Genomic DNA, 14,249 nt, shown 5'->3' with positions numbered 1-14,249 from the left:
CTCATCTTGTAGCACTTAAAACATGATAGCTGTTAGTAGCTTTCTGTCTTTTTTTCTCTGTAAGAAATTTTTTGTCTTTGATTTTATTCTCTGTAAATTCCATTACTGAAAAGTTGCCGTATTTAAAAAAAAAAAAAACAAAAAACAAAAAAAAACCTGGAGATGACAAACTGGCAATAGAGAAGAGGGGGAAAAGGAAAAAAAGAAATACTCTTTATTTGAGTTTTGTGGTATATTGAAATAGAGGAGTATATATTCAGCCTCTTCAGTCCCCAAACCTTTAGGGCATAATTAGGGTTAGCCTCTTTTTAGAGAAAAACCTGTACGTAGGTTCTACCACATGGGAAAAAGAGAAATGTGAGACATTGCATGTCTTCAGTTTGGTAAGCACGCTGAGAAATAACTCTTTTCCTCTGCTGTGTATGCCTAGAAGGAAATACTCTGCAGCCCTACCATTGCTGCATATATGGAGTCTGTAAGGGGCAAAAAACAAGTGGGAAGACAAGAGGAAGGGGAAGTGGGGGAAAGAAGAGGAAGTGGTTCTTACTTTCCAGAGTCCTTTTGCCTTGTGTCTTCTCCCATTTCCTCTCTCACCCTGTCAAATCTTCCTTTTTAAGGAATGACTCCTGAGGTATTCTGTGTCAGGAGAGGAGCACGTGCAGTTGTAATCTTTGTTGGCAGCAAAGGTCTGCCCTTACGATTCTTCAAAAAAGTGAAACTTTTCCCAGGCAGTCACAGACAATCAATCAGTAGGTCTCAAGGTGCTGAGGTTCTTTCTTCCCGAAGGATGGATGCCTGGGGCAGGGAATGAACAGTTCCCAGGTGTGGAGGACGCGTGTGCAGCAGGTCGGTGGAACTCAACAGACCAAAAGGTTGCAGAGTTCGGTCCGCTTCCACCTTGGTAAAGCAGGGGAACGCATTGCCATCCTGGGTGCTCTCGCCCTTACACTAAACCAAGCCAGGGCCTGTTTTCACGCACAGAGGCCAGCTGACAGCGTGTGGCTACACTCGTGGTATTAAACTTCCTTACTCTCCAGGACAGAGGGGTCACATCCAGGCTTCCTGTGAAAATAATTTCTCCAGCTGTCTTTGCTCCTGAGCTCCTCTTGGGACTTGTTTGGGAGAGCACAAACTGGTTAGGCCAAAAACGGTCTAAGGGACCATGCTGACAGTTCATCGATTCAAGGGTCCAGCAGTGTTTCCTTGGCACATAAACAAGAACCAATCCCTATGGGTGAAATGGTTCTGTAGAAATGAAATTTGGGTTAATCCTGCCTTTGACTGCGGGAGAAAGTTTGCTTTCCAGTACAGTGGTGCTGTAAGCTGCAGGCCGTCCAAATAGCTTTTAGTAGTATGATGTGTAATACATATTTTCAGATAAAATGATTAATTTTCATTTTTGTGGTTTTTTTTGTTTGTTTTGTGTCATTTTTAAATTGATTGAATCCCATTCATTCTGAGACTTTAGACAGATGCCAGGATGCCCCACCTTTCTCCACTTTGTTCAGTTTTTGCTGCTGGAAAGTAGATTACTCTTAACTGGAAATACAGTAATAAATGTAGGAGCGGTGTTGTAATATATGTAGAAGAGGAGAGTTACCATACCTGAGTCTTGATGTTAATACCAGTGTGACAAGACAGATTTTCTTATGGTTTGTGTGGCTGGCTTCGTTCAGAAAAATACTTCAAATCCTTTTTTAATGGTAAAATTGTAGTATGTGAAATATGTTAATGGCATCTCAAGTTACTTCATTAGTGGGCTGAGTTGGGAACGATGGTGCTATAAAAAGATATAAAACATAGTTAATTGTTTCTATGCAGGATAAAGTAATCTAGGGCAAAATTTTATCTTAGTAGGATGAAAAATAACAACTTGTGGGCGGTAAAGATCAGCCTCAGTCCAACAATACCTTCTTGAAAAGGCTGGGATCTGGCTAATATGCCTAGTTTGGCACAGGGAAGGAGAGAATCATGTACCAGGCACTGTCCCTTAGTAACTTGGCATGTCTTTCTATCGGCAGCTGGTACTCGGATTTTCCAGACCAGTCCTTTTTGCTCTCAATATTAACAAATGCATTGCCACCTAACCTGCGAAGCCAGGTTAGCTCAGGGACCCTTTTGCTTGGCTGCCATTGCTTTATCTGTGCTTGCTTTTTTCCCAGGGTGCCTTACATGGTTATGAAGCTGAAAGCATGGCTTTTATTGCCACCTGGAGAGTGATTTGCTTATAATGGCTTTTCCCAGCTTTTTTCCTCTGCTCTCCTCCCCTCCCCCCCAATCATTTGCTATTTAAAGAGAAAGCTGTTTAAAGAGTTAATACACAGGATACCTGTATCCTGTTCAGTATAACTACAGTCAGATCCATGGTGAAATTGTCCTTTGACTGTGTTAGGGAGTCACAGTCCTTTGCAAATATATGGTGTAGCCTTCGACTGTTGAATCTGAGATACTGCATCTCCCGGTTAATTTATTCTCACTTTTGCTAAACTAACAAGTTGTTGCATTACTCACAGTGGTGATTTGCAGTCAGTCAGGATCTTAATAAAGTAATACTTTGCATCCCCCCATCTTTAGACCTGTTATTGTTAAGAAGCTTTTAAGCAAATTATTTTTCCAGTGCTTTTTCTCTTCAGTCGTTTAAAAATGTGTTTCTGTGCTACTCTCTGCCTAATGCTGGCCTCTTCAGTCGTGCTCTGTTTTTATGTCTTAGAGCTGTCATAGAACTTGCAAATGTTCTTTGCTGCATATAACCACTTAATAAAAGGTCTTTATTAGAAAAAAAAAAATTATAAGGCTTCAAGCAAACTGTTTATTGGTGAGCAAGTACCTTGCCCTATGTTATGGACCTTAGTATAAGAAGTTGCTTGAGGATTTTTTTTATAGCGTAAACATGCCTTTGCTAATCTTCTGATCATGATCTACATAGAAGAGGTGTTAACCCAGATTAATATGTTTTGGTTTAAACACCAACTTTTTGGTCCAGTAAAACTACAAAGTGTCTCCCATAATGGACAATCAGTTCCATAAATTTTAATGACTGGCCTGGCCCCCCTCCTTCTCGGTGGGACTGGCTGGTCATGCAGGGGTAGATCCAGGAGGACACGTGCTTCTGTCTTGCAGCGATTGGTTTATTTATTGCCTTGTGCTTAGAACGACAGTCTTGAAAAACTTATTTTGGAATGACACCTTTTTGTTGTTGTTATTTCCCTTAACTTATTTTTCTGTTAAGATATTTGAATTTTCTCCCAGAAATTTGTTAGAAGCCTTTTATTTAAAAAAGAAAAAAAAGAAAAAGGAAAAAAAAAAAGAGGCTTGTTGAGAGCTCCATAGTACAGTCTGGGAGACTGTTCTTATTTAATTTTTTTTTTAAATGACTGATTTGATGCTATTCTCTGCCAAAGTTTAGGGTTTTTTGTTGTTTTTGTAATTTTTCCTGTTAGCTTTTACTAATACCTGAAAGGAAACGGTGAGAGATTGTAAGAAATTAAAATGGCCTTCAGTGTACCGCTTGTGTATTTTCTACTTCTCCACTTCCGTGTTCCCCTTTCCACCCTAATCCCAGAAGGGCCAGCATGAGACTTCTGATGCAAGTTATGAGAGTACTGTAACCGAGTAGTGAAAAGGATTTCCCACAATGTTGCAGTGAAGCGGGCAGAGCCATCAAAGGATCTCTGTGCGAACACTTAAAGCAGAAGATGCTTACAACTTTAAAACGTACAGCTTTATTTTTTTTATATATATATTTTTTTAAATCCTAAGATAAAGGAGGTATTGGGAGATGCTCCCTTTCAGAGAACAGGATACATGGAAGAAGTTGGAGTTGCTAAGCTCTAGCTTTCTTGAGGAAATCTTTGGATTTAGCATGTATAGCGAAGCAAAAGTACTCATCTGTTAATTTGGTATTCTGTGTGTTCTGTGCCCTTAAATGTAATTGTTTTGAAAATAAAACTAACCTTGTTATGTGATGTTAAAAAGCAGACTTGTGTGCAATGTTTTAAAATTTTTTTAAGAAAATGTTTGTATATAATTAAATGGTTTAATGTGCTTTAATTGGCCTAAGGTAAAGAGTAGTCCTAGAATGTAAACATATATAATTAGGATTTCTGATTTCACTGTGAGATCTCTGAATTCTCTTGTTTTGCAAAGTGGTTTGTTTTGTTTACAAAACACTTTCTATTATTTCTTTTATGGTGTTGGTTTAAAGGCATTTGCTTCACTTCTGTTCTAATATTCATGGTATAGTGACATCTGGTGACACTTAGCATTATCAGTTTCACTGTGTAAAGTCAGACACTTTGAGCAAAAATGGTAATGATATGACAATTCTCTGTGTCTATGAATACACGTTTTTAAATGAGGTGGTTATAAAAATAGTTGCTGTGCAAAATGTTAGTAGTCTTCTTCAAGAAGAAAGCAAATTTTTAATATCACTAGAGCAGTCTCTTCATTCATCTTCTTATTTTTAAAGCACAGTGTCAAAGTGATGCTGCTTTACCTTGTATCTCTGATAAAATGTTTTTTTAGATATTTGTGAAGTATTTTTGGTTTTTGTTGCTGTTGTATTTTTCTGCAGATTTTATATAAAATACCAGTTAATGAACTGCCTTTTTGTTTTTTTAACTATTCAACTAAAATACATTTCAGACCAAAACCAAATGATATCATATACCCTTTGAAACCTGCCTTTTTCCTTGTCCCTTGTTCTTTTTCTTTTTCTTTTCTTTTTTTTTTTTTTTTTTTTTTTTTTAAAAAACCCAAACGGGCATGTAGATAAGATCACTATAATGGATCCAGGTCTCTTTTAGTAAAGTGTTATTTAAAGGTCTGTTAAGATCTTATAAGACAATATACGGAAAAAAATTATTGTAGTAGGAATATAGATTTAGAAGTGTTAATGAGATTAATACAGCTTAATTATATTGTAAGTTGCTACTGTCCTTAATGACAAGCTTTTTGTCATAGAAACGATGTATGATAAATTAATTTTGGTCTAGTGTATAGAATTATCATATTGCTATAAATCTTTGAAGTAAATCTGATGCAAAATTTTCATAGTTAGCATTGCTGGCCCTGTGTATACTGTTCTTTGTATACTGTATGCATATTATTTTGCCTACTGCATTAGTCTTCAAACTAAAACTCTTATTAGAGAGTATTTGGATACTTCAGACTGTGTTTCTTGCAGTTTACATTCCTTTACCATGGCATTTTGTCCTGTCTAAAAGTATTGTATGGAAATGTTTAAAACTTCTGTACAAAGTTTCAATAAAAATAGAGGAAAAAAACCAAACAAACAACAAAACAGATATTTGTGAAGCTATTTTGGAGAACCTGTCCCTAATTGTCATGTATTCTTACTTGTAGTAAGCGTTGCATCACTACATATAAAGATACTTCCCTTTTTTCCCTGTTACTAAAAGGTAGACCTCTTGAAGCAGGGTGTGGGCATTTGGTTAGAGAAGTAAAAAACTCCAAACTAGATTCTTTAAAACTGCAAGAGGAACTTAAGGATCCAAGATACCGGTGCAGAGTTTGGCTGCAAAAACTTTAGGCCAACTTCTGTTGTGGGGAGGTGAGTCTGGGGTGGGCTGGACTGTGGACTGATCTTTCTGTGACCTGAAGCTCAGGATGCTGGCAGGGCAAGGCTACCTGCCTGAAGCACCCTGCAGAGCAAAACAAAATATGGGTAAACCCTCATTTAGCAGAGCGGCCTTGTTGGTTATCATGCAAAATTGGGGGGGTTTTTTTGGTTGTTTTTTTTTCTTCTTTAAATGCCCTGTTCAGCTACTGCTTAACCAATTGTTGAGTGGGACAGGCACCTTCTTATGTGATTCTGGAGTGCCCTTAAATACTTCCAGTTGTGCTTCACTATCCCTCTGGGACTGCCCCAGCCTGGATGCCTTGGTGTCTGTCTTGTGTTTATTTCTGACTGCGATCTAGAAGTCGGTCCTAGTGCCCAAGTCCTCCAAGGAGCCTGTGCCAGCAGCCAGTCTCTGAGAATGATACATGTGATGCTGTCTTCTCACTTGTAGGAGGCAGTTACAGCTTGTGGTAGTCAGTGCTTAGATGGTTGCCTTTGGGGAGGGAAGGATACCTTCTCATGATTTCTATTTCAAAAAGATTAAAACATCAATGCAGTTCTGCAAGCAGAGACCAAACATGAGTCTTCCACTTCCTTCTCCCTCACGTCCCTGTCCTCCATAAGGACATATTTGAACTAATTGCCGTGGAAAGCATGGTGTGAATCATGACTTCTTAGTTGTCCAGCAGTGATGGTTCAGCAAGGAAGGGGACAGGCCTGATGTTTAATCACCTGTGGATTAGGGATTAAGATGTTCTTTTAGAGACGGGATGTTGGCAAAAACTGTGAGAAGGATGTTAAACCCAGATTTTCAGTTGCAGAGGAAATGCTGCATTCATCAAAATTATTCTTGGTATTCTCTTCTTTTGCTTCTGTGTCGTAAAAGAAAAGTGGAAGCTTTGCTGTTGTTTGTTGAAGGAATGGATGAAAAACATTCCAGAGGGGAAGCTTTGGATTTGGGATGAAAAATAAGCAGAGTTTCCTGCTTGCAAACTTAGTTTGGGTTTGTGATTTCCAGTAGGGAGTGGGACTCCTGTGTTTTCATTAGTTAGCTGTTAATTAATTGGTTATTTAATTAGTTTATTAGGTGATTATTTAGTGAGTAGCTTTCCATTTCACTGATTTGAAAAAAGGTTCAAGAAGCCTCTTTGTCACCAGCTGGTTCCATTTGTATTAGTTAGCAAAGACTCTGTCAATCCCTAGTTTACTGATGTTTGAGACTTTAATGTTTCTTCGGATGTGGAGTCTTGGCCTAGGCAAGTTGTGGGCAGGTTCAATAAATGCTGCAGCAGCATTTATTTTGAGGGTTCATTGGAAAAACCCAAGGAGATGGTGGTAATGAGTACTCTTTGCCTGTTGGCTCTGAAGTGAATTCTCCCTCCTTGGATGTGGCTGTCCCAGTTTGCCCTCTGCATTTTCTCGTGCCAGGAAAGTGAACAAGCCAGGAGGTTTCAGCTCCCTGCTTTCTTCTTGCCTGTCTAGCAAGCATGTTTAATCAGGTTGTACTTAGTGAATTGCTTTTTTGATTTTTTTTTTGTGTTTTTTTTTTTTTTTGTATATGTTTGTAGACTGATAGGAATAAGGTGACAATCTGACTTCATGGTCATGATGTTTATAACCCTTTAATTTGTCAGCAACTATTTTTAATAGTTACCTGAACCATGAAACTAGTTTTGTAAGTTAGCTTTGAGTATCTCAGTATATATGCTGTAGATACAGGAGAATTTGAGCAAGAAATTGCCAAAGTTTGCTTTTGCTTGTGCATACCAGTTGGTGAAAACACTGTGACTTCCACCTTAAATGCTATTCTGGTTCAGAGCCAAAGATAGTTACTTTTCTGCAAAAGCATGAGGACTTAAAAATTATGGCTATGGCCCTCACATACTCTTTGGAAGCTTTTTAACTAACTACGTTCAGCTTTTTCTTAGTCTTGACTCTTCTTTGTTCTTCTGTGGCAGTAAGGATGTGTATGATGTGTGTAACAGCTACATGTTAGGAACCAATCTCTAGTTCTTAGAAGATTTTTTTCATAGAAGGGAGCTCTTAGTGGCTTAGACTAGTCTGGATGGTGCTAGTGGTACACCTTAGGTCTGGAGTGCTGGGGACTTGGTTAGAATATATCCTGATGCCTAACTGCTACAATGGATGCTTTGGACAGTCGCAGGTATTTTTCCCAAGGCTGGACCATTGCTGGCACTCCAAGGCTGGAAGCCTCCAACCCAGAGAATGTAAAAATTAACTGTGTTTGGCCTTTGCAGCTGTGACTCAACCAAACTAGTGTTTGTCTTCTGAAGGCATGCAGTGCCCGTTTCCTTTGCTGCTGTGCAGATTTCCCCCAGTTACAGAGGTGTGAAAGCTGATTTGAAAAATGCTGAACATGCCCCAAACAATTACACTGAAAGAACCTCATGAAGTTCAACAAGGCCAAGTGCAAGGTTCTGCACAGGGGCTGGGACAATGCCAAGCACAAATACAGGCTGGGCGGAGAATGGATTGAGAGCAGCCCTGAGGAGAAGGACTTGGGGGTATTAGTGGATGAAATACGGAGTACGAGCCGGCAACGTGTGCTTGCAGCCCAGAGAGCTGATTGCATTCTAGGCTGCATCAAAAGAAGAGTGACTGGCAGGTCAAGGGAGGTGATTCTCCCCCTCTACTCTGCTCTGGTGAGACCCCAGCATCTGGGTACTGCGTCCAGCTCTGGGGTCCCCAGCACAAGAAAGACATGGACCTGCTTGAGCAGGGGCCATGAAAATGATTGGGGGCTGGAGCACCTCCCCTGTGAGGACAGGCTGAGCGGGTTGGGGTTGTTTAGCCTGGAGAAGACAAAGCTCTGGGGAGACCTTACAGCAGCCTTTCAGTACCTAAAGGGGGCCTACAAGAAAGCCAGAGAGGGACTCTTAACAGGGACTGTAGTGATAGGATGAGAGTTAATGGCTTTAAACTGAAAGAGGGTAGATTTAGATTAGACATTAGGAAAAAATTCTTTACTAAGTGGTGAGACACCGAAACAGGTTGCCCAGAGAAGTTGTGGATGCCCCATCCCTGGAAGTGTTCAAGGCCAGGTTGGATGGGGCTTTGAGCAACCTGGTGGAGCAGAAGGTGTCCCTGCCCATGGCAGGGAGGTTGGAACTAGATGATCTTTAAGGTCCCATCCAACCCAAACCATTCTATGATCTAAAGGTCATGAGAGGAACAAAACTTACTTGTAGTTTCTGGTAAGCTTGGTCTTAGACAGTTTCTGATAAGTAGACTTTAGCTGGCCAGGAGTGTTACGTTGAAGTCCATACTATAATTTATTGTGGTTGAGAAGAAGAGGTTAAGTTTCGAAACGGGGTTTTAAGGAACGTGTTTAATTGATTCTGAAGTTGTGGCCAATTGTTACGTTAACTGTTTCTGGTAATAAACCCTTGAAATGGCCCTGAATCATGGAGGATTTTGTTGCTGTTTACTTCAGACTTACAACACACCTTCTAGAGTTCTTTTTAGAAATTATCCAGAGTATCAACTCTCTAAAATGAATTAAATTCAGCTAAGTTCAGTGTTGAGACTGGTGTGTTAATTTAACTGTGACATGGTATTTATAGGGTACTTGTATTGCTTGGCTTTTAGTTCAGTTTCTTTAATAATTTCCTTTGATCTTAAATACTGAGTTAAAAAAAATTACATTGTGAAATTTAGATTCTTTGAAGAAGAAAGGCGGATTTTGGAACAGAAGAGATACTAGCATCACTTTGACTTTAAAAGTTGCTGCTTCCTCTGCATCTAAGTCCCTGGACTTCATAGTCGCATCAGGTAAAGTTGCTAGTTCCTTGGCTTATACCCTGTTAAAATGGTAATTAAAGATCTGTTTTGAGGATGGGGTGTTATTTTTAATTCAGGCTGAGTCAATTTTGATCACTCCCCCAAACTTATTTTTGGTGACTTGCCTGCTATAACTTTCTCACTATTTGCCAAATCCATTTCTAGAATAGTATCATGCTTTTTTGTTCAATCAATGTTTGATGGAAATATGAAATGGTTATCACATTCAGGAGCACCTGGGTTTCTCCCCTTTGGTCCTTATTCTATGTCAGAAAAATTGTACTGTCGTAGCTACAGAAACCTCTGTCCCTACCTAGTGCTGCCCTACGTCCAGCTTTCCCTAGACCGCTCCCTCCCCACCGCTGCCTGGGTCTGAACTTCCAGGCAGGTATCCAGAGTCCTCACGTTTTTGTTGCTCAGTTTCCGTACATCCTGATCGCGCTCATCGGTCACATGCAGGCTGTTTTTAGCAGGGATGCAGCATGGCTCCCACATGTTCTGTTTGCTTGATGTACTACTTTTATCTTTATTTTGATCTTGTTTGAATAGTACATATTCTTCAGTGGTTGTACCCTACTTAGAACTGCTGTTCTGTGTTGTTTATGCTTTTATAGTAATTGCAGCTTTGCATCTTGCACCAGGAGTTCAAGTTTGTTTCCTAGGCAGATAAAGAACAATCCTGCCACTAGCTGTATTGTATGCCTGGCTAAGGTTCTTACTAACATTAGCACTAATTTTTTCTTTGCTGTCCATTCTTAATCTACTGATTATTTTTTCATCTGTTTGCTGTGTCGTCTTGTGTACTAAAACAGGGTGTGACAATTATATGACCCTTTCCAGCTTCCCCTTGTTTCTCATTGCAAAAGCTCTTCTTCTTTCTTATGCCAGTGTTGATCTTGGCTAGTTCACAAATGTATGTGTGGTTTTTTTATCATTTTCACTAATAAGTTTCTAGTGTTTTATTATGTGGTAAATGACAACGCTTTTCCCCCTAGTTTTGCTGCTTTTGAATTGTAGCTTTCTTCTAAACATACGTTTTGCATTCTTTGATTTCCACCTCAGTAAATAATCTCAGAACAACCTTTTGTAACTGCTTAACAACCAAAAGAAGACATAATTTTATCCTACTATTACTACGTTGAAGGGATAATCAAGCTAATTATGATGGATTTCTTTCTGTTTATAACTTAAGGAGATATGCCCACTGACTTTAAATGCTTCCTGTTAAACTGAGTAAGTGGCCAGAAGACCTTGAGTACAGTTCTAGCCCTAAAACTAAGTATTTGGTGTCTGCTTCCTTTTCTTTGTCTAAAGACTCTTTTTGGAGGAGCTTCGGTGGCTTGAGAAGGCTTCTTTTTTAGCCAGTTTGGTTTTTTCTGTCCCTTTGACTTTCTGTCTTCTTTTGAGCTCCCTCTGGCCAGCTAACAAGATGGAAAATTGAGCAGTGGCGCAGAGTCCTTTCACAGGGCTCTAGTTCCAGCCACAGTGTTGTCCTTCCCTTTAGGATTGGGCGGGTGGCTCCTTGTTTTTAAGGAGACATCAGCATTACAAAAGCTTTACTTCAAGCCCTTGCCGTGTTTCTGGTCTGCCTCCAAGCTGTTCTTTGCTGAGCTCATGTCTGTTTTGCCTCCAGTAGAACAGAAGATACTTTGCCGTCAGAGTATTTCTGTTCGCCTATTTTTAATACACTTGCCAGTTGCCATGTGAGTTCTGTATGACTGGTAAAAACCATGCTGTAGTTTTTAGTCACACTGGTGGTATATGACTTGCCCTGAAAAAGAGATTGTTGGCGCTCTGTTGCAGTACTTGCTGGTTGTTACCATGCGTTTGTGGCTTTGATCCTGGGTGGTAATTGATGGTGCACCCCCGTCCGTTTCTAATTGTGCAGTCTGGGGAGATGCTGAAGAAGGCTGTGCATTAAAGAGCTTTCTGCTCATCTGGGTGATGATTATGCTAAGCTGAAAGACTGGCGAGGAGAAGGGGAGAAGCCAGAGTTATGGAGGAAGTGCTTAGGGCATGGTGTTCAGCTGTGGTTTGCGTGACACCTGTGGCTATGTATAACTCCATGGGAATAGTGGAGTTTTAAATACGCTGAACTGGAGTCTCTGTGGAAAGGTGCCCAGTGATCTCAAAGCACGTAGTTCCTGCGGCATCGGCAGCAGCTGTGCGAGGTCTCTGTGGCAGTGCAGCTGCCTGGTAAGCATGGCTGCAGGTATCCTCATCTGTGGAGAAAGCCAATGATATGCAGAAAGGATGTTTTGTAACATACCTCTGTTGTGATTGTTCTGCCTGACAGATGCAGGGTCGACATGCTAGTTAACATTTTTCTTCTGGGCAGCTGTAAGTGGGGGTAGAGGAGTGGGGAATTTTGATCTCTAGACAGCAGTCCTTCAATTACTTCTTCTAGGGGCAGTTTTCCAAGGAAAAGCCTTTGGACAGTCTGCAGTGACCTCCCTCCTCTTCCTTCCATGGCTTGGTCAGGTCCATAGGGCTGTACCTTTCTGAGAACAAGGTAGCTGAACTCGTGGCTGAATGATAGTGAACCAAGTTCACTGACAAAGTTCACCAAGTTCACTAAGGGTGAAGCCAGTTGAAAGGGCTCTGGCTTGACTGTGCACACAGGAGGGGGAACCAGAGCTAGAATTACATACCAGGGCTTATGCACTCTTCCTAGCACTTCCTCCTCTCCAGCATGGATATCCTGGCACCAGTTTCCGTTTTCTTCTTTTCTCTCCCCTATCTTTGCTTCCCCACATCTGTGGTACTGGAATTAGTGCTGGCTGTTCAGGAAAAAATGTTGTGGCTCCTGGGTTGGGAGCCAGGCAATACCATTTGCTATGTCCTCAACTGGTCTGGCTCTGAGGCAAACCAAGGAACCTGTGTCTGTGGATATTATGGTTAGCAAAGGCTAGCCTATATATAGGTTGGTTGATGGCTTTAGGCAAGCTATGATAAACCATGATCTTTTTTGGAGAGGAAGAATGAGAGGGATTACAGTGACAAGCTTTCAAAACCAACAATTAGTTTATGTTTTCAAAGTATGTCCACAAGTGGGGAGGTTGCAAAAATGTGTAATATTTTACAATCCTTAATGTAGAAATCCGTGGCTTTCTTTTCTTGTTCTTTTTGTTTTGTTTTTAAATACATGGGACTTGATCTTAGGCTTCATTGTGTTTAGAAACTGCACACCATGTTGGACATGCAGCCACTCAGGGAATGTGCTGATCTGTTGGCATGTATAAAAGAGACAAAAAGGTTATGTGTCATTTGAGGGACGAGGGATGTAGAGGAGTAAGCTTCCCCAATAACGTTTGACTTAAATCTGCATGGTTGTTAAGAAGGGTATGTTGGACAGCTCTGCTGCTGGACACACAGCTGTTTGTCTAAAGGTCTCAATCAATTAAGATCTCTTTTGAACAGAGCTGTGTTTATGGATCAGCATTTTTTATGCAAGTGGGAGACAGGTACCAACAGTAAACTTAACAGTATTTTTATTCATCAACCTGCCAGATTTATCCTGCGATAATTGTCTGAGCACCGTGGAGGCTTCTGCAACCTAACCACCCACAGCAGGCACAGTGGGAGAAGACTTGAGTGGCACATCCTATTGCTTTCCAAGAGTGTATTTTCAAGGCTAGGGTTGGAAGCAGTACAGGTGTGCTGTAGTGCACAAAATATTAAAACTGCTCATTTCCCTTACTAATGTGGGTAAGTAAAATCCTAATGGTTGGTGTCAGATTCTCGTTTAAAAGGCAAAACTTTCTAGATAGTAATGCGTACCTTGGTGCCTGCTTCACAAACTCAGTTGTTCTTGTTTTTCTCTTCTTTCTTGAAGCCACATTTCTAGTGTAGTTCTTACAGCCTTAAACTATGTTACCCTAGTTTTTGGCTTGTCTGTGTGAAGCTGCTGCTTCATAACAAACGAGAGTGTCTCACCAGTAGCTCCTGATTTAGATGGGTTTGAGTGCTAAGATCCTGTGTTGATGGAAGCAGCCTAAAACCTGTCTAGAGTTTGGGCCAGCTTCTCTTGCCTTTGTGCCATTTAAGTCAAGCTAAAACAGCCATAAGGAGCTTGGGTAGAAATTCTTCATGGAGAAAGTCTTAAGAAAAGAGCCTCTGTTCCCCTCTCTGCCCTTGTGTTTTGGCATTTGTGGATTGTGGAGGACAGGGTTAAGTAAAGTGGAGCTGCTACCTTTCTCTGGTTGTTACTGCTGTTTCTCGAATAGCAGAAGTTTGAAAGAATGCTTTCCACTATGGCAAAACAACACGTGGGTGTGATGCAGAATAAGAGATTTTGTTCTATGCTCTCACCTAGTTGCTGGCGTTATTGTGAAGACACTACTTAATATCCTTACTTGGCTTTTCTTGATTCTGTTCCTCATCTTCAGTCCTGTCAGCTCAGCCAACAGATTTGACAGTCACCCTTCCCACTCCTTGAGTACTGCTCAAAGTACTGAGGGACTAACATGCCATAGCTGCTGCTTTCCAGTTCTTCTCTGATAATACTTGCTTGTCCTTCTACTTGGGTTTGTGGAGAGAGAGAGGACTGTATGTGACTGCTTGGTGGTAATTGTCAGACATATTAGAGGATGAAAAGTAACACAAAATATGAGCATATAGAGAAGACTAAGAGACTAAGACTATTTTCTTCCTGTCTTGGAAGAAAATCCTTGTGTTGATGGGATACTCTCTAGTATTTTAATGTAGTATGCAGAAGTATTTGAGAGATGAGAGAGATTTAAAGGGGGGGAATGAAAGTATTAACATGGTCAGCATCAATAGTTGGTCAGTATCATCAGCTGTAGCATTGACATGCGAGTGGCCACATGATTTTACAGAATGGGGTTTATGCTATTTTTCTAGCAAA

At 40.6% G+C, this 14,249-nt stretch overlaps 1 protein-coding gene across 1 annotated transcript in view; it reads left to right on the top strand.

Moving 5' to 3' along the window:
• Nucleotides 1–14,249, top strand: part of MRPS6 (mitochondrial ribosomal protein S6) — a 47,157-nt gene that overhangs the window by 16,942 nt on the left and 15,966 nt on the right. The window lies entirely within an intron of this gene.

This window comes from Haliaeetus leucocephalus, unplaced genomic scaffold (assembly GCF_000737465.1).
Source record: "Haliaeetus leucocephalus isolate CR32 unplaced genomic scaffold, Haliaeetus_leucocephalus-4.0 Scaffold702, whole genome shotgun sequence".
In the NCBI taxonomy this organism is placed as follows: domain Eukaryota; kingdom Metazoa; phylum Chordata; class Aves; order Accipitriformes; family Accipitridae; genus Haliaeetus; species Haliaeetus leucocephalus.
The sequence above is the reverse complement of the archived record's forward strand: the minus strand, read 5'-3'. Positions and strand labels throughout refer to the sequence as shown.